This window comes from Microplitis demolitor, chromosome 3, assembly GCF_026212275.2.
Source record: "Microplitis demolitor isolate Queensland-Clemson2020A chromosome 3, iyMicDemo2.1a, whole genome shotgun sequence".
NCBI classification, from domain to species: Eukaryota; Metazoa; Arthropoda; class Insecta; order Hymenoptera; family Braconidae; genus Microplitis; species Microplitis demolitor.
In genome coordinates this window covers 5,393,634-5,419,440 of record NC_068547.1, presented here as the reverse complement: position 1 = coordinate 5,419,440, position 25,807 = coordinate 5,393,634, and the positions used below count along the sequence as shown (strand labels likewise).

The 25,807-nt window shown below is 30.8% G+C and overlaps 1 long non-coding RNA gene across 6 annotated transcripts in view; it reads right to left on the bottom strand.

The window, feature by feature from the left end:
* Window positions 1-4,194: 4,194 nt before the first annotated feature.
* Window positions 4,195-25,807, bottom strand: part of LOC128667474 (uncharacterized) — a 146,070-nt gene continuing 124,457 nt past the window's right edge. For all 6 annotated transcript variants that reach the window (XR_008403450.1, XR_008403447.1, XR_008403452.1 and 3 more), the window contains one exon: window positions 4,195-4,354. This is a non-coding gene — a long non-coding RNA (uncharacterized LOC128667474). The remainder of the gene's footprint in view (window positions 4,355-25,807) is intronic.

Below are 25,807 nucleotides of genomic sequence, written 5' to 3'. Positions count from 1 at the left end.
GTTGCGACAGTCCCGTTAGAATTTGAATAGAATTTCAAGAAAAGCAATTTTCGGTTTTATCATTGTGTCGACAGTATATATACTTTTTCGATGAGGGGTTAGCGCAGGTGCACAAGACTCTCTTCATTTTGTATACTGTCGTAAGTTGATTCGAAGTGACTGCGTCTGCCTGTCGTTCTGATGATTGGTTATTAAAATAAACTAAAAGAAGCCTTTTCCAGATTAAATAAATGATGGAAAAAATAATCGATTCTCTTGTCAAGATTTAACGAGCCACATTTTCAATGCAATCATCCCGAAACTTTCTACTCAAAAACTTACTGAAAATAAATTAAATTTCTTTTTTCTTTTATTAATTTTAAATAAATAATTTATTTAAATTATCGAGGATCAAAAATGCCGAATATAATTGAGTTATAAAAATATATAAATTTTAATCGAGTAATTTTCGAAAATTTTTTATGAAGAATTTATATATATATATATATATATTAGTCAATTTTATGGTACCTGAATACGCGAAATATTTGCCTTGGTCTTTAAATGTTTCTGGTGTACAGTGGCATGTGTAAAATTCTATACCGAACTCTCTCTTCTATATATGTATATATATATATATACACGTGGAAAGACCAATGCCAATATTTACTTTGGTTGGTCCATAACGCGTAATGGATCGTAAAGCCAGACGCGCTCATCGTGTAACACGATACACGTTTGCCGTCCATATCCAAATATTCTCTCTCTCTCTCTCTCTCTCTAAAACTAAACGAGAAAATGGGATGTATATCAAAGAGTTAGACGCTTTTGAGGACATAGCCGAGAATATGTCCCTGCTATTAAAGCTGCTGATGTTGATAATACTGAAACGCTAAATTGACAGAAATACTTAACTTTCATTTCTATGCAGAGTGCTCTCAATACCCGTAAACACAAACATGAAGACACTGACAACACGTCATGCTGTACACTATCTCGTTAATTAAATATTTATCTCATATAATTACTAGAGCTAAAAATAAATCTGGAGTTTATAAAATTATTCGCTAATTTGACATCTGAGTTTTAAAAACTGGGCTGAAAAAAATACACCCATACATATTTAAAATAGTTTTGTGCTCCATATTCCCAAAACTTTATCCTACATGTGTTCCACATAGTTACATCAGTATGGAGTGGATAAACTTTAACCGTATAAAATATTCACAAGTTAGTTATTCCACTTTCCCAAAGTGCAAGTCCAAAGTGTGGTACATCAGTTTTTAAGTAATAGAGGAAACTCGGAGTTTCTGACGATGACGATATCTATCTATAGCGTACCATCGAGCTTTGTGTCGGTATTAATAGCCAGTCTAGGAAGTTACTGATATGGTACATGCTCAAGACTTAAACTCGATGCTAGATGAACCCAATGACCAAACTATATACATATATTTTCAGCAAATATCCATACATATACTTTAGCAAGGAAACTAATTTAGCAGGTCGATAGTAACTCGCAGTTGCAGGTTATACCGCACTTGTAGGTGGTGCCCCCTTATTCATCATATTCTCTATTATCTTTCTATTCAGAGTGAAAAGGCTCAGTGTAAAACGATATCTCTAGTGTATGTTCACCACTACAGTGATTTTAGTATAATAAACCTTCAACGCGTTGAGTTATTAATAGGGCTCTGCGTTGAATTTCGAATATTTGGTTGAAATTATTCGAAGCGTTTCACTTGGAATAATATTTTGAGTATGTGCTCACGTCCAGTTATCATGTATCGCATGTAATATATAGTATATAAGAATCAGATAAATGAGAGTGAACATATTTATATGGAGATAAAAGCGAGGTACACATCAGAGCATTCATATAATAGAAGGACGAGAAAATGGGCAGTGTGGAGTGCGAGAAGTTAGAATGGTGTCTACACCCTCGGCGAGTTAGCGTTCACCCACACACAAACGAGATTATGGCGGTAGCGGCAAAACCGCTAATGTGTTTATATAGTGGTGATGCGAAAAGGGTTGGGTTTGTATATGTATATAGATATTTATATAATGTACAAGTCAAAAGACTGAGTGAGTGAGTGAATAGGATGATAAAGAGAAAAGAGGAAAGGAACATGCGGTCATGATATGAATACTCAGCAGGTAAGACTATGACGGAAACAATTTAATAATTCTTCTCTCTTAAAAGTTTGTTGTTTTTACTGTAAGTTGTTTATTTAGACAAACCGTGGGCGCGCTTATATCATCTCAGACTTTAACTTTGTCGGCACTACCGCGATCCGACTAATTAATGAACCATCACTCCGGACAATTAGCAATCATAGTTAAAGCAACTTTTTGTGACATGAAAAACCCATTTGTTTAATACGCAAACACCCACATTTAACTCTTTTTTTTTTTTTTTTTTTTTTTTTTTTTTGAAAGCCGAGTAATAAACACTGAAACTGTTTTCGTCTATTGTCAGTATACTTTTATACTTTTATTAGGCTTCTTTTTTTTAGTTATATCCATTTCAACGCTTTCAATAGTTACACTTATTTAATGCATTAGCATCTCGGATAATCATCACTGTACACGCTACGCATTTTTTCTTGGTCTGTGTGTGTATATGTAGATGTTTGTGTGCATGTGGGTGTGTGTGTGAGTTGTATGTTTACTTTTTTTAGTTTTTTATTTTTATCTTACGTTCTTTCACAGCTGTTTCATCCACATCAGCTTATTCGCAGTTACACCCTCTCAAGGGATAACATCAAGCACTCAGTAAAATTGACAAGTTGCCGTGGAAAGAGTGTACGCTAATACCTCCCTTAGTTTTCTTACATAAAAGACCGTGAAATAATAACCAAGAAAATTTAAATGCACGTAATACAGTTTTGAAAAAAATCTTTTCATTTTTTTTTTTTTTTTTTTTTTTGTAAAAAATAATCTCCACATTAGCTTTTTTATACTGATAAGCTTTCGTTTCTGTTTCATATAATTTCTTATCGTATTCAAAAGATGTCTCTTTAAAAAATTTTCCTTCACAATATTACGGAAAATTTAATTTTTTCCAAAGCAAGAAAATTAAAAATAATTATTTACTTCCGGATCCTTTATTTTCTTTCATCGATCCGCCAACTGTCGGAGAAAATCTTAAGAAAAATAATTCAGACCGACAGTAGGTGGAGCGGAAGTAAATAATTATAGACAGAAAAATAAGTTTTGGCATGATGATGTATTTAAAAAACAAATAGTATATTTTTCAGCGGCTTTATTATATTTATCATGAGTATTATTATTAGTTTTAGATCGAGTATACTTGGCCCATTTTCCATTTTTGATAAAATTATCATTATTACTATTTATTGTATATTTTCTTTGATGTTATATTTTATTGTATGGCTCGAGAATGATACAATAAAAATATATATTCGTTAGATAAAAAATATTATTTTTGTTATTTACTTTCCACATAACAATCACCGCTAGTACAATATCATTTCTATTTTGTTATTATTATACTATCGCAAATTCTATTCTTGCAGTAATGATCATGTACTTCTTACGGTCGTTTGTCATTGAAGTGGTTGACAATAATACTTGTGAGCTTTTCAAGTCTTTCTTTTCGAATTTTTGCAATTCTATCTGACCTACTTTTACTTGATTCCATGATCTCCTTATATATATGTATATATATATATTTTTTTTTTAATATTTTTTTTCAAATTTTCTTTTATCCGATCACACTCTGGCACACTCGCTCGCTCTATCGTAAACTCATCGTTTTTGTTCCAGATGTTCAGGAAATAATACCGACGTTCAATGAGTTTTCTTCATCCTTCAATAGAAAATACACGATTGTTCTGATAAGATCACTAACACACCTACGAAAATTCTTTTCGAACTCATTTCTCCTTCAATCACACTGGTTTTATCGCTTTTTCCCAAATTATGCCTTCTAGTATTATATATAATATATATACACACATGTATGTACAATAGTACTGGGTAGTGAATTCCGATCCACTTTGCCACCAATAAAAGAAGATAATAATTGAGTCTTTGATGTGATTGAGAAAAAATATAATTTTATAAAATTATAGCTTTTATATGTTAACCTACTTTATAAAAAAAGTTAAGAGGACCCGGTGTTCAAGTGCCCAGGAATTTAAAGAGTTTTAGGATTATTTTTTTGAATTAAAACAATGAACAATGTAATTCAAACTTTGTAGACATATATTATATCATTTAAAAAGTATACAAAAATATTATCATTAGAAACAATTAAAATTTTCAAGTAGTTAAAAAATGGCGCTGAAGTTGCTCTCCTCGAAAAAATGGACCGGGGTAGTGGTCAAGTTTTGGCTTTTTCGCTTATCTGTAAACAAAAAATGAAAGAAATTTTCTGATTAGTATGAGTGTAGGTATCGCAGGAACAATTAACAGGAAATTTTATATATATATACACTGAAAAAAATTGAGAGTGGAATCTGAGTAATTTCAGATTGTATTTCAATCCGAATTCAATCTGGAACCCAGAGTTTCGTAGTTAAAAAAAATCAATCTGCAAGTGGAGTCTGCATTCACTCTGATTCAGAGTTTTACTATTAAAACAAACTTCTTTTGGGGTGAATTTGACTCTGGACCGGATTTTCAATATAAAATTAAACTCCCTTTCGAAGTAAATTTTACTCCGAGCGGATGAGAAAGTAAAAGAGGTGATTTTCGAATGAACCGTTTTCATAGATAAAGACCCAAATCATTAGATAAAATATTTCATTCAATGCGTAAAGTTATTATTTATCGAATGAAATGCTTCTCGTTCGAAAATTTCAGTTTATATCTCAGAACAGTTTGTTGAAATTTGCATTTGCTAATGTAAGTGCAACAAAGACAGCTCCATTTGCTCATATGTGTGTGAAAAAGAGAATACACGGAAAGAAAATTCTAGCAAAATTTACGATGTTAACATCGTAATCGTGGAGTAGACTTTCATTGGCGTCAATTTTTAAATGTCTTATTTCAAAATTTACTATAGTCTTTGTTAAAATTACGATGGTGATTGTATTCTTTACTATTTAACATCGTAATTTTAACAAAGACTATATAGTAAATTTTGAAATGACATTTGAAAATTGACGCAAATGAAAGTCTAGTCCACGATTACGATGTTAACATCGTAAATTTTGCTAGAATTTTCTTTCCGTAGATGGTATATTCTCTTAAATAAACATCTTTTAAACTTTGTCATCATCTTTTTAAATTTATTTTAAAAATCACAATTAATATAAATCAATAAATAACATACTAATATATATGTGTGTGAGAGTCGAGTTAAAAATAAGTGCCAGTAAAAAATAAAAATTTTAATCTCAAAAGATCACCTGAATACAAAACTTTAAAAACTCAATTAACTTTTTATAGCAAAAAAAAAAAAATAATAAAATAAAAATAATTTTATACATAATTTTTTATTGCCAAGTAACTTTTATATTTTTTGATAAATTTAAATATTAAACTTCTCAAAATGTTACGGTTTATTTAACTTACAAACTTCAAGAGGTCAAACGGAAGTAATAAGTAATTTTGATTATACAGTAGAAACTAGAGCAAAAAGCCACTCAATAAAATTACATATTTCGCAATACTTTCAGTAATTGTTTTACTTTATCATTCACTAAATCAACTACGAGAATTTTAAACAACACTTCCAAACAATAATACAATCTTATTATTACTAATCATCAACTATTATCTTTAATCAATAATCAAAACTATCAACTCGTTAAATTTGTCTGTCTATAAAAAAGCCTTAAAAAAATAAAAATGGAAGAAAAAAAACCGCCAATGGTTCACAAAGTGGGTGCACTGATAGACCTCCGAGTTATACGCTTGTCGACAAACTGGTAAGTGTAAAAAGTGTGTAGCGTTGTGTCATGCAGGTATCGGATTCTCTATTCACAGGATCCGAATATATCCGTGGGATTGGGAAAATAACACCAGTAGGAAAAGTACACATTTAAAGTCCGCGTCTATACAAATACAAGTCCTCCGAGACTGCCGATAGAATCAGTAGATCGTCGCCAGGGTTTCGATTCATTCACGTTGGTTTAATTAATTTAATTGTTAAAGGATACATTGAATCGCGTTTGTACAATTTCTGTTTCAGTATCCAGTAGACAGTAATATAAGCATAAGTATTTACGTACATATGTTTGAATATCTTTAAGTATACTCGAGGGTATTTCTTGGATACATCAACACAAACGACTAACAGCAGTAATTTACATCAGTATATGTTGAGTAGAGCAAATCGATCTTGCAGATACATACTCCTACTCTTACTTAAACTCTATCTAACTCCGACTCGACTTAAACTCCTACTACTCGTACTTATATCTATAGATGTTATACACTATCTCTATCCGGTGTAGTAATGCGTCGACATCTCGATCGATGGCGGTTTCCTTCTGGTTTATGCGTGTGTATCAAGACGATACGAGCTAGGAGAATATGAGGGAGTAGTAAACTCACACATGGATCAGTGTGTGTATGGGTGTGGGTGTGTGTATGTGGATGCCTCGACCCGTATCACAGGTCTTGACTGTCCATACGGGATGTCGTTGCTGGAAGAGTGAAGGGTAGATACTACACGGTGGATGAGAGCAACCGAGTCCATACGTTATTCAGCAGCAAGCCGGAAGCCTTGGGGATCCTGAAACGAGTTGCAATCAATTTCAGCCTTCGGTCTCGTATTTAATTCTTAAATAAAATAATAAAACTCTAAGCTACATTATATGGCTACGGTAGATTCTACTTGAGCACTTGAATTCTATATTTATTTTTATTAAATATTTACTTTATAACTCCGTTTTTTTTTTTTTTTTTTTTTTTTTCAATTTTATTGAGGACAAATTTATTACGTGAGGTATTGATTGGAAACTTTTATTTGTTTTACTTTATTTTGAGACTTGAAATTTAAGTGACTTTTAATCCAAGGATTATTTTTTTTTAAGTCTTCAAAGCTACAAAAATATTAGGCTTAATTAAAAATAAAAAAAATGTCCGTCTGTAATTATAATGCAGCAAAAATGTTTTTCGACATTAACATAAATTTATATTTTTCATGTTCTGGCAAAGCAATTATTTTTGTTAACTTAATAAGCCGTTTAAAGTCGTTATAAACGAAAAAAAAAAAGAAAGAAAGTATGAAATAAAGTTGAAAGAACTGAGAATAACGTGCTTACAAGTTGTCACTGTGCAGTTATTTTCATTGAATTTCTTGGAAACATTATTTCTCGAGCGTTCTCCAATGCACCAGCCTGGATTTTCTGTTTCCCTCTGGGCGCAATACAACCCACCAACCAGCCAACTTTCATCTCGTCCTGATAATACTTCTTTTCATGACGTTCTTTCTCAACTCAGGCATTATTTTTCGACGGGTTTTCACTAACACGTCGACAATAACCGACGTATCCGAGTTTTGTTTTGTGAAAAATGTATACTCTGCTGTAAAGTCTTATATGAGTATCATACAAAGCTGCTGGTGTTGGTACTGATTCTAGTACTGGTACACACTAGTACTGGTGCTAAAGCAGCTTCTCTCAATATTTTATATTTCTTTCTACCTTACCCTCCCAGGCATGGATTCTATTTCACTCGAACCGTGTCTACGCCCAGATACCTTTTGCCTAGCGTCTATCTACCCTTATGTGGCCAATCGCTCGGTCTATCATAACGACTGGTTGCCTTTCAGCTGGAGCGTCCTCAATTGCTAGGCATAAACGCGACACGACACAAGCTCACGCTATTTTATGTAACACCGACCGCAACCTGGGATAAAATAAAAATGCGTCTCCCTTTGCCGTGACCTTAAAGCTCGTACGCTTCTCATAAAGAAATTACTAAATGTTAATAAAAAATATGGTGACATGGATATGTATGCGAACTGATATATTATATTATTAATAAATAATATGAGTATTAATAGAAAAATGATTAATATTTAACCTATTTTAAGTTATAATCTAGATAAATATATTAACTGAAATAGCTATCAATTAGACATGACAAGGACATTAAACTAGTGCTTGTTATGCATGTAATAACAATCACATTTATATGATATTTTATACTCACATGGAAATTTATATAAATAACTTGAATATATTATAATAAATTTGATCAATATCTTATCTTGATTTATATCCATCTCATTATTATTCTTTTTAAATAAGTCTACGGCGCAAGTATTATTATTTTATGAGATAAAGTCGTTTAGTAATTAATTCATTAAATAATTTAATTAATCAGGAAAATAAAATAAAATAAAAATTTTATCAATATACTATAAAAAAAGCGATGTTCAAATGAATCCAATTTAACACCGCGCAGTGTTAAAATGAAATAAAACCGGTGTAGGCGGGGTAATTTGGCAGGGTTAAAATACTGGTGTTAAATCGGTGCAAAAAAATCCACATATAGAAATTAGAAAAAATAGGTGTTACATATAAAAAAATATAAAAATTTAATGAATATTATCGGGAGGAAATTTCAATTTCGCTAAGTATTTATTTAAATAATTATTTGTGTTATATCAATAATTTAATTAATTAATATAAACAATGTTGAAATTTTAACAACGTAAAGTTTAAGTCCTGCCTGGGCTTACCCCGTTTTTTTTACAGTGTAGGATTTTATGGTTTATTAACTGAAAATTAATCATAGAAAAGATCGGGGTGAAATTTGTGTCCTAGGCAAAAGGAGAAAATTTTTCAAAAAATAATTTTATTCGCTTAATTTTTTTTCTCAGATAAAAAAATTTTTTTACTGAAAATTTTTGAGTGATCGTTTTACCCCAGATAATTAAGTTGTCTTATCTTTGTTAATATTTCTTTGAATTATTTGTGATCATAATTTTCGACTAAATGTAAGAGAAATTTCAGTTAATTGTTAAAATAATGTGGAACTGTAAAAAAAAGTTTAAAGTTATTATAATTTTAATGGGTTTTATAAACGACTTATTGCAATAATCGATATACACGTACATCTTATCCACGGAATTGAAAAAGGAATTTAATTGTTTAAAAATGTAAAAGCAATATCATTAAAATAATAAACAGTACGAGTAAAAAAAATAATTTCTAGACAATTTAAGAAGAAAATGAGAAAATAAAAGGGGCCTAGAAAATGAGATAGAGGAATAAAAATAAGAATAAGAAACGTGCCTAACGGATGGTGAAGTGTGTCTCTGGTGGTTTTAACCCATAGTACAGTGAATATAATCATGGGAAACTGGAATTATTTGAACAAGACGTGACACCACCTCTATTTAGTATTTGCAGTTCTCTATTCAGACGCTTATTTTAAAACTAAACGACAACGACAGAGCCAACTTTCATTTCACCCCCTTGTCTTTGTCGTAGCAAAGAGACACGATGAAGAAAATAAAATAAAGTTTACTACAACTCAGCCATGCTAACGGATTCCTCCTTCAATTCCCTTAGCCCTTCTCATTTATTTCCTCTTTGTGGAAATGATTCTCGCTTTCTTCCGCCCCAACTTTTCAATGCACTTTACTCCATAGGCTAATAATTACATTAGACAAGAGAATAAGAACAGCGACTGCTTACGAATGATAATAACAATAACAGCAACAACAGAAGATAATAACTCGAGGATATTAAAAATACTCCGAGACTAAATTAATTCTTGTCTCTATTTTTTCTTCATCACTATTACATCTTGGATATGATCTCATCTGACTAGTTTCCGTTCTTCCTACGCCCTCTTAGCTGTATATTTTATCATCAACTCAAGTTCACTTATACTCGGCAATAATAATAATATATTATATAAAAAAGATAAATATATAAATGATGAATGCATGGCGTTGGCGGTCATCTTTGCTCTACGTGAGTGCAGCGAATCGAGATGAGATTACTAACGGGTTTTCTATACACTACACCTATATATACTATAGCTAGTATGCTAGGAGTAGAATGAGTTCAAGTTGGAGTAAGACGATAGAGCAATAAAAGAACAAGATGAATAAAGCTAAAGATAATGCCACAACCATACATTATACTCTTTCTCCTACTCGGGTTTTAAACTCTCCAGGCACACGTACATGGGATAGGTTTTTACACGGACGTACTCAAGACCGTTAGCTGAGAAACATCTGATGATGTAGGTCTATGTGTACGCCTTGATTATGTAGTCTATCAAAAACGACTTACCTAAACTGCGGGTAAATAAATAAAAAAATTTTTATTTTTAATGAAAACTACCCGCGTAAAAAAAGTTCATTCTGAAAATATTCAAAAAAAATTCATAATTAGGAGCTTCAAAATTTGAGACAATTTTTAAAAGATTCAAGAGTTAAAATAATTTTCAACTCAGTATTTTTTAGAAACGTTTTTCTCAATTTTTCAGACAAAAAACATTTGATGAAAATTTTGCTGATTTGAAAAACATTAAAAAAAAAATTTCGAAACCATGTGAACGTTTTACTTTTTATTAAAACTTTTCAAAAACAAGGTGAGGAGTTTGAAAATTATTATAGTGAAATTTTTTGAAAATCCTGAAAATGATCGACTCAAAATTCAGAACTGTTTCAAATTTGAAGGCTCACTCTTATGAACTTTTTTAGAATTTTTTTACTTGAGTACATACTAAGTATTATAATAAAGATGATGATTAAGTATATAAAGTATGTAACCTAAAGCCCAGACTATGTTCAAGTATAAACAGTTTAATTCCATGGCCTTAAATTGACAGTAAAAAAAAAAAATTCAGTGTAATATTAAATAAAAAAATATATATGCGGGTCTTGTAGAAAAAGAAACAGCTGAGGTTGTTTTAACTCTGAATCCCTCATTTCCCAGGATCTACAGTGCACACAGTCTCGCTTTATATATACATATATATATGTATACATATATAAATGAAAAAACATAAAGTTTGTTACTCATTAACTCACTGAAACTTTATTTCAAACAAGAAGTGCAATACAAACTATACAATCTGCCAGGGTAATTAAAAAATATGAAACACTGAATTTTTTATAATTATCTGCGGTCAAAAGATGTGCAAACTTTTCAGTTTGTTTAACTTTGTTTATTTATTATTATTTAATCCAAACTTACAAATAAATTACGGCGCTGTGTAACGAATCATGGAAACTGCAGTAGATTTAGTTTATAAATGATCACAAAATTATTTACTCTGTGGTAAATTAAATTTTGATATGTGTGACATGCATATATATGTATGTTCAAAAGTACCTATAATAGACATGATGTAAGAAGGGAGGGTTATTGTGGTCGTATGGAAACTTAGTTAAAAGGGATTCAAAGGGTGAGAGGAAGCAGTAGATGTTAAGATGTATAAGGTTCACTATATATTTGTTACCAAGTTGCCCAAGTTACAAGGCGTCATTAATTACCTCAGATTCTCTCTTTCTATCTCTCCCTCTTCTTCTTTCTCTCTCTCTAATTTTCTCGTACTGCAATACGCATTTAGCACTGTCACCACAGACTTTAAGCATTACATTATACTGTCATACAATACATGCATACATACATTAATATATATATGAATATGAATATGAAACTTAATTTGTCGAAGAAATAGAGCTTTCGAATAAACAAGCCATTAAAATACCAAGAGAAACTTGGGGGTAAAATGAAACATGATTTTGAAAAAAAAAAGTTTTATCATAATATTTAGGAGAGAGTGGGGTCAGTTTACCCTGAGCAGTGGAGCTATTTCAGCCCGAGTTAAACAAATAACTGTTATTTGACTTTTTTGACTTAAATGGATATTAAGTAGGTCAAGTTAGCCAAAGGGAAGTCAAAAATGAATGGAAAACATGTTTGATTCTAATCAGCCTTTGGCTAATTTGGCCTACTTACCATCCATTTTCGTAAAAAAAGTCAAATTTGACTTTATTTTGGTTTAGTTGACTTAAATTTAAGTCAAAAAAGTCGAATTCAAATTATTTTCTTGCCCGGGAATCTTCAATAAAATTGTTTTTGGTACTTTGAGGAATCCAAAATGAATCGAGACTTGAGCAAAACAAGTCAGTATAATTTTTTGTTTAAAAGTTATAACTTTCAATTTTTGAACACAGAAAAAAAAATTCTAAATATTTTTGATTCGAGAAATTTTATTTGAAAACTTTAATTTTTTCGGATAAAGTAGAAGTTTGTGACCAAGACAAATTAGCTCAAAAAAATCTTAACTCGGTTTCTCAATACGTTTGTCTTCCAAAATATTTTTTTGACTTACAATATCTTTTTTCCTGTGTACTTCAAATTCTAATGTATATTCAAAAATTTTATCAAAAATACTAAATAAAAATAAATAAAATTTATTTACAGTGGCTCATTTCACCTCAAAGTATCATTTTTACCCCAATTTAGTAAGGTTATTATTTAAAAATCATTATTTATAAATGTTGTCTGGATGTCATTCAACCTGATGTATGATTACATTATATATGTATTTATTTTATCATTTATTAATGATATATGTTATTTTGATATTTCATTTGTCATGTGCGTTTTTATCTGATAAGGCAACGGTTAAATCGCGTCGGTCTCGATTTGAATGGAACTTTATTTCGTAGATTAAATCTAAATATTGATCTGTCTTTTTTTACATTTTGTTTTACATGTCGATCATGTTAACTCAACTATTCCTCGTATAAATATTTTAGTAAATATACATTGTATTTACTTACACCAATTTTATTTCATATAATTAATTATTCATTTTCCTCGAGTTCTATTTCAGGATTTAATTATTTTTAATGATAAAATTCGATATTTTCGTATAAACTAATGATTTAATTAAAATGTTGATAAATATTTTGCTCAATTATAAGTAATGAGAATAATTTATTTATAACGAATCTCAAAAGTTTACTTCAACAAAAAATTTGTTTTTAAAATTTTCTAAAAACAAACAAAAAATTTTCCAGGATAATTAAATTTTAAAAAATTGACTAATTGTTGATTAAAATAAATGAAACATGTCATAAAAAATGTAAATAAAGTGCACACAGTAAAAAGTCAATTTTCAAAGTTAATTAAACAATTTTTCATTACAAATTTTTTCCATGAAACATGAAATCGGCAGTATATATTTTTAAAAATTTTTAAATTAACGCTCTTTCAACATTATAATTATAAAGTTATTTATAATGATTATATCTCGGAAGATACATATAAAGTGGGCTCGATTATTATCAGAATGCTAATGAAGTTTTCGCTGAGACAATGTGTTTAATCGTAGCGCGCACTCGGAATTTGGAACGCCGGGTGAGTGTATATGTGTGCACCGGGTAAAGAAGACGGAGACTGTGTTCACATGAAAATGAGGTTGAAAAAATAAACCCCAGATAACCCATACAGGCATTTAAGTCCACACTTTTAAATATTTAAAAACAAACAACACACATATAGATTAACAACAGCAAAACGAAAAGGGTTGAGCGATGCAATTGCGGGAGGTTTGCAATAATTGCTACGATCTTCCTCAGATCTGACCCTTGTTACTTGGATAATCTTTATCGTGACCAGCGAATTCAATTACCGGTCTCTTGTTGCCCCAGAGCGTAACTTTACCTGCTGAAATAAATGCGCTTGCTCACACGAGCTGACTACATACGTATACACGGTTAATAGAAAGAGAGAGTCATATATATGTATATATAAATATACATAGGTATCGTTTGTGAAGTTAAAGTATAATCACAGAATGCACGCCAACGGATTATAGTTGAATTAGCTCTGTGGGTGAGCTCTCTCGAGTTCTCTGTCATTCGATAACCGTCCGCGACCTCTGATTCATAATCAGCTATATTAACAATTTAATTTACCCCTTAAATTGCGGATAAATCATCCCACTAAAATATGATAAACTCATTATTATTAATGACGTTTTATATATTAATAGCTCTGCTCTATATATTCATTTATATTTAGCAGATTATTGATCTATTTGCTGGCTATATATCTGAATAAATATAAATTTTAATAATTCCAAGTTTCGGTTTTTATTCCTTATTCAAACACGAATGTGACACTTGTCGTTAATATTATTTTATATAAAATGTATATATGAAGGCTGTTTTGGCTTGTTTATTTGGATTTTGAATTTAATAAAGTTGTTATAATTAAAAAAAATTTTTTTTTATTAGATAAAAAAATATGATGATAACGAGGTCAAACACGAGGCGGAATTTCTGCTGCGTTTCACCAGCTCCCGGTGGATCTATAAATGCAATCGGTTTGAATATTCAGTCAGTAAAACACCAGGTTAAGTAAATTCTGTTTGTAAATATATATATATATATATATTTTTATATGGAGTATTTCGTGTCAAACGAACCGATCAAAATCCCCGCTTAACCTCATTCGATTGCAAAATTATTATTTTCATATATTTTTTTTCCCTGAAGAATCATCATTTAAAAAAAAATTTTTTTTTTATTAATTTCGAAATTTGGCATCGAAAAAAATTTTAGTCTATTTTTTATTCAAATTTAATATAATTAAAAATAAATTGATCAATAATTTTTAATTTTTTTGAATTTCAATTTTTTAATGGAAAAAAAAAAAATTAAATATGAATTAATACTTTCATTTAAATTTGGTGATAAAGGAACGCTATCATCATTTTTCTGTCATAATAATCAAATATATATCACAAAATATGTAATCCATATCTACCGAAAATGAATGACATCCATGCCACTAAAAATGTTTTATTGTACGAATTAGTTTTTCTATCCAAAGTAAAAATTCTGCAAATAAATTATAAGTCTATTTATAAAAATAGCCAAATCAATTTTACAAAATAATTTTCTCTTATTGGTATTTCTGCTATAAATAAATAAGTCAATCGTGGGTCTCAATATAGTCTAGCATTGTAAATTCATTAGATTAATACAAGCTCTATACGAAACTACCTATGCCCCAACGAACATATAACTTTTAGCGAGGCGCATGTCGTTTATAAGCGCGGTTCTACCCAACATAAATTTCTCCAGAGGAATCAAGAACGTTTCAAAGGTTATATCAGAGATCCTTACGCAGTTCGTGTGGTTGTTGGTCGGCATGTGAAATTGCGGTAAGTTAAAGATAGCGTACACAGTTTAGTTCTCTACCGAGTACGTAGTAAAGGAACCCCTTGTAGTTATAGTTTGTTTTAAGTGGGAGTATATATAAATATAAATATATATAACAGTGTGTTGTAGCAACAGCACTCGTCTTTTGCTTGTTAGTCTTGGTCTTGGTCTCTATCTTGGTCCTGGTGTATCGTGTATACTTCTGTATTATATACAGAATACTCTGATATCCTTACTCGGTTGAGCGCGAGCCAAATAGCTTCGATATATCATGATACATATATATATAGAGTAGAGGCATTATTAAATCATGCTGCAGTTAGTAATTCAGTTTCCTAGAACGTGCTTGAGTTTGGTACGTGTCTCGTGTCGATTATTGAACGATAACAAGCTTCGCGATATCAAGCGACTTCGGGCAAAGAGCTGCCGAGGATTCGACGAGAAAAATATATATGTCACCTAATAAAAAAGTAGGAGAGACAAAGACACAGACACAGAGTTGGAGATTGAGACAGAGATGGAGAGAGTTTGATGTATATAGAGTACAAGGGTGGACAAGGGAAGTGATGTAAAAGCGGAAGAGGAAGTAAAAGAGGATGGGAAGGAGAAAATCGCGTCCGGAACTAGACGGGATGATGGTTCGATCTCTCAGCAACTACGACAACGAGAATGGAACTCTAGTGAACAGTTGTGGGAGGTAGGGCGATGATAAAAGCCCCTCATATATAGATAGATCGAGAAGGGCCAGGGACACAGGGTGCGAGGAGGGAACTCGACGCGAGAACTTGAGCAAGTCCGATTGGCACGGACCAGCCTCTGTACCAGACTAGATCTGTCCGGGCGTCCTTTCTCTATTTCCAACTCTCAGTCTCTCCTCTTTAACTTTTTCTCGCTCACTCACTTCCGTAGTCGATCCCCAAAAGTATAGGTATATTGGTACCGCGACATTCGTTCACTCTTATTCACTCTTTGCTTGCATCTGCCCGAGTAAATTGATTCCCGGAGTGGACATAATGTTCAACTCAGTAAAACTTTTTGCCAACAGGAGCCCAGAGCAATCATAATAGCGACACTAGATTGAAATGTGAATTGAGTTGCTTTTGTGTGTTATTTATTTTTTTTTTGTTTTTATTTATGTTTTTTTTGTTGGCAATACAATAATTTATATTTGTACATAGATATATAGATAGACTATATTTATCGGCAGATGATAAATTAAATGAGAGTGACAATTTAAATGGATGAAAAAAAAACGGTCGGTGTCAGAATATTTTTTGCGATGAGAATTTCATCAGCTATGGTGGGTATTTTTTTTTACTTTTTTATTTTTTGTAATGAAAGTACAAAAAGAAAATGAAAGCAAAGAGGCGATAGGGTGACAGTTGTGTCTGTAAAATTGGCGGGTAGTTAATTGTCACAATGCTGATCCCGAGGATAAGGCGGTAGAACAAATGGATGAGAGGGTAGTAAATGAAGGATAAAAACAAAAAGTATTGAGGGGAAGCTAGATAGCCAACTTGTCGTTAATCGGTGAGCTATAGGCGTGGAAGCGACAAAAAATAGCGGCGACGCGTCAGCAATGAATTGTAAGTGGATCGAGATGAGCGGTTCGAACACGATGAGATCGAAAGGACGAGAATGATGGGGACCTGATGCTGGGGGTGGAGGCAGAGCTGGAGACAGAGGAACTAGAGGCGGGCCAAAGGCTAGAGGATGAAGAGGATAAGCGAGAAAGTGCACGAAGAATAGAGTGGATGACTGGATAAAAGTGGACGGGGTAGTGGGAACCTAAGTGAGATAAGGGGGCTTTAGTAGTTTCAGAAGACAATGCCGGCCATAATTGGATCACGAGACTCCTGCTACAGAATCCTTAATTTTGTCGATTGGTTCACTCCTCCCACTCACTCTCCTTCTCGTTTCTTTAATGCCATTTTATACACTTCTTTTTACCTTAGCTACATACTCTTTTGTCGCTACTCTGTAGAGCATACGTACACGTGTGTATCCGATTTAATATAAAAAAAAACTAAGACACCCTGCAGTCAGTAACATCTGCCGGTGCCTTAGTCGAGCACAAAGTGTACAAAGTGCACTAACGCCTTGCTCATTTCCTTTTAACTTTCGCATTACCTCCTTATTTGTCTTTATATTTTTATTCCATTTTCTCAACATTGATTCTCATCGGCGTATCTGATGAAGAACAAGATGTCATTGGCTGCTCTGCCGTTCGTGGATGGAGCCGCCAATGCGTTTCTTATCCGCGTCGTGAAATTCAATTGCCTTTCATTTCCAATGTCTTGACGGATACTATTCTTAAGTATACATTTGATCGATTTACTCTATCGTGCAATCATAAAAAGTTATTTTAACCTTCTTCTTATTTTTATCTTCATCTTTATCTTTATGTCTATCTTACAATCGTTTCAGCAATTTTATTTTATTGCTTTTAAAGAAATAATTTAACTGATAAAAGTTATAGAAATGCTGCAGTATTTTTTTTTAATCAAAATTTTTATTTGCAAGTAATTATTATTATTATTATTAATTTTTTTCGAATTATTAGTTACCGTCCATAATTTTTTGCAAGACAAACGTTTTTAGGAACCAAGTCAAGATTTTCTTGAGCCAATAGAATTCGTCTTGGTCAGAGATACTTTATCCAAAAATTGGAAGTTTTCAAAAATATTTTTTTGAATTAAGAATTTAACTACAGTCGAGAATTTTTTTTTCTGTGCACTTATATTCAAAAAGTCTCTACACAGAAGAAAATAATTTTTTGGCGCGAAAAATTTTTACTTGCCCCAAGAAATTTTTTGCATTTTAAATTGAAAACGAAAATTTTCTTAAGACGAGAAAAAAATTCTTGGGTCAAGAAAATTTTTTTTTCTGTGTAATTATTTATTGATATTGTCAATGGAAAAAATTTTCATTTAATTTGGCAAAATTAGAGTTTTTTTTTTTACCAAATTTCGGAGCTGGACAATTATAATTAAAAATAAAGTGCGTTATTGTACGAGAGTATAAAGCCGGATGATAAATAACTAGTCCAAATATTGTAGAAGCGGTTGACGGTTAAAAGGGTGTATCATTGAAGGATATATATTTGAATAACGCACTACTCACGTACCAGAGTTTAAACAAATCAATATCAATGTTTGCGTGGCACGAGTGGATATACCTAGTCCGTCAATTTCAATAGTACAGACTGCTCTTCATTAATTTAATTTAAATGGATTTAACTGTGAGTAGAGAGTAGAGTCAAAGGGAGGAAAAAAGTAAGAATCGGTGAGAGAGAGGGAAAGAGAAGAAGCGCAAACCGAAATCATTATTCGATTAGAAGTCCATTGGTGTACAATAGGGTTCAGGTGGAATATTCTCCCTAATGCTTCTCGGTCGCTCACTCACTCACTCACTCACTCACTCAATGTGCCCTCTTTACCTCTTGTCACTCTTTCTCTTTCAGCTGTGTCTCATTCTCTCGCTCAATCCGCAACTCCGTTCTTGCGAAAATCCAATTTAGATCTGACAGGGTTTTATTGTGAACACGAATAGAGATGCAAGATTAATTTCCTTTTGTATAATATACATTGTCACAATGTCTGCGAAATAAATAATAAAAAAAAAGGAAATAAAAATTCAATTTGCTACAAATTGTAAATATTTTAACTTTCTATTGTCCTTTTCAGCGAAATACTATTTTTATGAATACCGTCGATTTTTATATTTTTTATGTCTTACATTTTGTAATATTTATTGATTCGAATTATTATTCGAGTCAGATCTTGGAAATTATTAATTTTTAACTTTTTCCAATAGTTTTTCATAAAATCACGAAAAAGAATATTTGAAAAAAAAATCTAAAAAACGGTTGACCCTGTGGTCAAAACCAAAACTTTCCGACATCTTCGAGCTCAGAGACTTAGATCGAATTAATTAATTACATTTTGAGGCAAATTGGGCAAGTGGTTTATGAGTTATACGAAAAAAAATTTTTCTTCAATTTTTATTTTCCGTATAACTCGTAAACTAATCGATTAATCGACTTTAAAATCTTTTCAGTTCTAAATCTTGGTGAACCCTTTCGATTGCCACCAAATATGCCCGAATCAGTTGATTTGTTCCAAAGATATCGTCTGACAAAAAAAGTTTACATACACACATATGATAAAAATTAAATTCTCGAAATTAGGAGCGAAACCAATAACTTCCTTTTTTGAAAATTTTCAATCTTCATAGCGGGAAGTTAAAAAAAAAGAGGGAAAACACAAGAGTATAAAAATGAAGACAATTTTTGTTGAATAAAAATACCAAGGGGTCGAATGTGTGTTTTTGACTGGCGTGTGTTGCTCTGGCAGTATAATAATCGTGTGCTGGTAGACTACTGTGATGATGATATCAAAAAGCATTAGTAATATCAGAAACCTATAGCCACCAAAATCATCACACATGTGTGGATTTGTCTAGCAGCTAAATGTGTACGATTACACACAACACACCCAAAGTTCTTGTCACCGATTTCTCTGTATGTTAACAGAGAATCGGCTTGCAGAGCGAGAGGATAAGCGGAAGGATTTGAGCTGTCATTTACAGTGATTGTCATCCGCTAACATTGAATTGAATTGAGTATATATGCGACACAGTACACTAGTAGGCTCACATTTAGTGTGTCCGCATTCTATTTCAGTTCCACAAATTTCTATGGAAACCACGATAGTGACCATGCTTCATTCTACAGCTTCAGTTCTACTACTGCTATGTACCCTTTCTCATTCTGTTGCCCTTATTGTCTATGCTCTCTACACTACACCACCAGTCCATTTTCACCTATACAAACTACGCTTTTACACCGTCCATTCAATTACAAATACTCTAGCACGGGCTATCTGTATACAAAATCAAAATACCTACTGATAGCTGCCATCAATTAGGTCTCTGTTCGTCCGAAAGTTAATTGCAATACAAGCTATTTTGTATTACCAATTATGTGGTTGTTTAATTAGACCTACATTCACAACCGATCAATAGTAATTAATATTTTTTTTATTAACTGACGTTTAATTATTATTTTTTATTTTTTTTAAACTGAAATCGATAAATCGAATATCGATTGATTTATGAACTAGAGTCCATATTTAGATTTACTGTAACCACTTAAATTTTAGTATTTGCGCATACAAATACTGAATAAAAAATGAGTAACTGATTTTTAAATTTTCTATATTTAGAAGTAATAAACCTTCGACAATCAGAGTCGGAGAATTAGCGATTAATTAATCACATTTGTCATTTATAATTTAATCAAATCCAAGAAAAAATACTCATAAAATATTCATCGTCTCGGAGAACTTTTCAGTACTGGTTCATATAAATTGTTGAAAGTTGGGAAAAAATACGAATTGGTCTGTAAAAATAGGTTTAATTATTCAGAGATTATTACAGTTTCAAGTGTATTGAATTTCTATAAACGTTTAAGAATTATTAAATTATTATTCTCTGGATTTTTAATACTTTTCTAGTGCGCGGAAAAAGTTATAAAAATAACCTGCGATTCAAAGTAATGCTGAGACATTTTTTTAAAAAAAGTTGTCACTCTGTGTTATAATTTTAAGTTTTCGAAAAAGAAAACACTCTAAAAATATATTTTATTCTGCGCGAGTATAATATTTAGTAAGAAAGAAAGTAATCATGCCCCGTTTTACTGAAAATTAAGGTAATTTTTAACGAGATTAATATTTATTAGAAAATTCTCTATGTACATAAAATTACACTTCAAAAAAATTGGTTTTGCATTTTAATTGTTTCAAATGCTCGCATTAATTTTCTTTTGTATTTAAAATTTAAGTGTGCACTCAAAATAATTTTTATTAGAAATATTGACAACGTGTTTCTTAAAAAAATATATTGATCACAAGTGACAATTTGATAGCAAACTTTGAAAAATTTGGTAATAAATTACAAAATTTTTTTTTGAATTTGAAATTTTCTTACGAAATAAATTTCATTTATTTGACATTCATAATATATATTTTCCAAAAAGTTTAATTTTGAAAAAATGAGAGATCTAAGAGTGAAAATAAATGTTCTATTATGGACACTGAAAATTAATATTGAAAAAACATTTTTAAAAAAAATATTATCGATTCAAAAATTTATTATTATTATTCAAAAAAAATTTAACACCAAACCATGATGTTGTAATTAAAAATGATTTTTTTTTATTATTGTAAATTAGTAGAAATAATTATTGACTTTTTTCAATAAAAAATTTAATTTTTTCAAATAAAATATCAAATTAATTATTATAATTGTAATTATAATTAATGACAATTATTAAGTCAAAAAATATTTTCTACCTCATTATTAATCAATTTGCTGTATACTAATCTCAACAATAAATTTTTTCAATACAATTTTCCACTATTTTTATTTAAATTTTAGTGAACGGCCAAAATATAATGCGGTCTCATTATGACTCCATTTAATTAAAAAGCATAGAAATTTATCCATGAAACATTATTTTAACGTAACCGTCTCTTTTCATTACACGTTTTGATTGATTTAATATTTACCTAGGTTAAAACATAAATTTTATTATGAGTTATATAACATTTTATACAAAGAATCCTTTCATATACTTGATCATAATTAATGTGCATTGTTAAAATACTTTATAATCCCGCCAAATGAACTCTAAAATCTAACTATACAATACAAACTATTCATAGTTTAATTCTGGCCACAAACCTATATATTATTAACCAACAGAAATTGCGTAATTACATAATAAATAACAAGTCAATACTCTTGAATAATCTAGTACGTATATATTTATAAACATATAGATGGTATTGCACAACCATCTATAGTACTTATGCTGACTTTACCGTACTTTGTACAGTATCAAGCTAATGTGCATTGTCATAATTGCTTTGAAGTAAATTCACTATTGTCCAAGTTATTTACAAATAAACATATGCTATATAAATAATATTATTTCCTATTTAAAAATTTAATTCAACTGCATAAGAGTTAAAAATTTGATAAAAGGCAAAAGTAAATCGACAATAGAATTTTGCTGAATAATAAAAAAAAAAAAATGCAAGTCGTAATTGTCTAAAGTAAAATGAAATTTTTATTTTGTTCTCTCTTAAATACCGATGAAAAGAACCGTTTTATAATTACACTGGGAAGGTAATGGTACTATTGTGCAGCGAATCAAGACTCTTCTCAACTGACTCATGAGATATATATATGAGCATTGAGCTCGTTGCGGCTGTCAGTTTGATAAGAGCAGAGAATAGTATTGCTGAGTCAACGAGAGTTGCCATCATCATCATAGTGTCGTGTATAGTGTACAGTGTATGGTATAGTCTATATATACATATATATAGTAGGGGGTGGTGTATAGAGAGCAAAAGGCTGGGACATGGTCGTCGTAGTCATCATCGTCGTCGTCGTCGTCCTCTTCCTCTTCCTCTATACTACTCAAGTCTGGAATTCAATGGCCCATTACAAGAGCCCGTTAAAATGTGAAGCACACGTGTGGTATAGTGACGGTGGTTAAGGTCACTGCACGCGGGGGAAAGGTGAAAAGCCGATCAGAAGACGAAGGACAAGAGTGCTTTTCACGATGAGCTTTTGTTTCAATTCTCCGAGTGGTTGCAATGTTATCATTATTATTATTTTACATTTAGCTGTGAAGATTAAGACAATAAGCGACTAATTTTTTTTTTAAAAGTCAGCAAATCAGGGATTTGCAAATTACACTGTAAAAAATTTGCGGAGTAAACGCGGAGCGGATGACTTTTTATTTATTTAATTCCTCGAGTGAATTTTACTCCGAAGGGGAGGTTCGGAAAATATTAATTATAAAAAAAATTACTAATACTTAGTGAGCTTAGGTCTTTGATATTTTGACATTTATATTGGGTACGGAAATAATTACGAGCTCCCTTTCCATATATTCGCGCGGAATGATTTTTAAAAATTATAACCAGCTGATAATAAAATTTTAGCAAATAAAATTCCACTGAATCACAAACTGTCTTATGACTTACATCAACCATACCACGAGGTATAATTTTATATTGTACAGAAATATAAAATATTCCCATAAAAACTATCTCACCGTAGCTATTCAATAATTTAATACTTTCACTATGTATCATATATATGAAATTATAATTTAGTGAGTAGCTAAAACATTTTATAAATTAAAAACATAATATTTCAAGTTTAATTATTGATATTTGAATGAATTATTTATTGAAATAATTATGTTTATAATTAACGGCTGTGTCTATTAAATATAAATTTATTTAAGTATTAAAACTCCGGACTGGAGTGAATTTGGATTGGAATAAAATCCGAATTTACTCCCGATTTCCCACAGTGTATTAGTTTAATTTATCGTAATGTAGTATTTATTTAAATATTAGTAAATATGATATTAGTATACTAATAATTAATAATTATTAATGAGTATCATGATCGGCTTTAGTTAGCTGATGATCAGTTTCCGCGTATTAAACATTGATGGTATATTATTCACAGTATGACGATGATATTGGATATCTATTTATACATGACAGTAAATACTCTGTTTTATTAAGTTTATTACTATAATTGTTATGTGCAATTATACATATTTTAAAGATTATTTAAATTAATCATTTACATATCGTCATGTGAAATTTACTATAAAATTAATAATTTATCAATTGCAAGTCATAAATTTCTGTTACATTTTCTCGAAACTCAAAAACTAATAAATACTCGACATTTAAAACGATATAAATTTAAATAAAAGCTTTCCTATATACAGTAATATTATAAATATTACAAATTATTTCATGACAGCTTTCAATATAAATATATAAAATCAAAAGAATTTTATAATGAAATATTTCGTTAAATTTAATTGATTTTCATAAAATTTTTGCTAAAGTAATTTTATTATTTATTTTAATATCAAAGTGAATAAAAGTTTACGGTTGTAAATATATAAAATGTATGTAAATGACATTTAAATAATTTTAATCATGAGATAAATGAATGAAAATATTTAATTAAAATTAAACAATAATTAATAAAGTAAGATAGATAATTAATTTGTTTAAGAGTATATTGTTATAATGACGTGGTATTAAAATATGGATACGTGATAATTTATTATCAGACTTGAGATATATCCCTTGAGCGTGTCCGGGTGACTCGACGCGGGTTTCCAATTTGGGAAATGAGGGTTAGAGGCGTGAGCGCGAGAGAGAAGAGCTGAGTGTAGAGAGTACAGAGACACTGGAGGGTGACAAGACCCAGCCAAGTTGCGGTCTCGATAGACCGCGTACCCTACCCGCGTACGTGAGAAACAACCCGTCACTTGATTCATGTTCAGCTGGGACTACCCTCCGATAGTTATCTCTATCACTCTCACCCTTCCTTTATTCCTCTCTCACTTTCCGAACCCACTCCATCATGTCTACCACATACACATTACGATGGTACTGTACTCTCAACCATATATACGTACATCCAACCATACATATGCTGCAGTGGGATCGAAGAACGCATTTCAAGAGACACGGCAACCGCACTTATGCATTTCCGTGGCACTCAAGAGTGATGCGCCGTTTCCGCATTTCTTCATTCTGTGTCTCAACAACCCGCCCCCACCTTCTTCCAACTTTACTGATCCTCTCTATACCCATAAGACCGAAAGTAATCCTTTATATTTTGTCTGTTTACTTTTTTGTCATATATTATCCCAGTCATATATATCCCATATGAAAAAAAAAAAAAAAATGATTGCAAACAATTTTTAAAAAACGTTCATATCAGTCAGCTTTTGATTTTTCAAAATTTGAATTTGATTTTTTTTTTATTTTAGAAAATTTTGACTCGGGCATAAGTTTTAAAAATATGAGATCAGGAAGACAGTAAGGTCTGGAAAAATTCAAAATTTTGTATTTTTTCTTTTTTTTTTTTTAAGCAAAAAAAAATTTTAAGAATTAAATTTTTGATAATGAGCTCACACTAAGTCAGTTATTGAGTTTTTAAAAGATACAAAAAAAAATAAACTTGAAGTTCTAAAGTGTATAAATTTTTAAAATTTATTGTGACAAAGTTTTGGAATGATATTTATTTTTAAAGATGATTATGCTGTAAAAAAAAAATTAAAATAATACACTGACACTTTAAATAAATTTTTCAGTTACAGTAAATTTCTCTTTACTTTGATAATAACAATAATAATAAAAATAATTTCTTATTCTCGACAGTTTGTTGTAATTTTTTTTTTTTTTTTTTTTATCAATGCAAAAGGAAAATATGTATTTCAGTGATTTATATATTTTTTAGTTTATAAAAAAATAAGCTAAGTGAAATATTGGTAAGTGCTTCGTGTTGAGCAATTTAATTGCGAGTTTTATCGTTGGAGATAAAAAGGAAAATAATAGTTTTGTTGAATAGAAATGGGTGTAGTGAGAGAGAATTGTGGAAAAGAGAAAGAGTAAGTACATAGTGCATAGTACCTAGTACATACATAAGTGATCTAAGTATAAGTATACTAGTAAGTGAGAGAAAGAAAATGTCAGGGCACGTGCGAGTTTAACAAGAGTTCTATTTCACTGTGATTTTGTTCCTTTTCCGCGCACGGAATATGACTGGGTTATTTAGATATGCACAAGTGATTTTAAA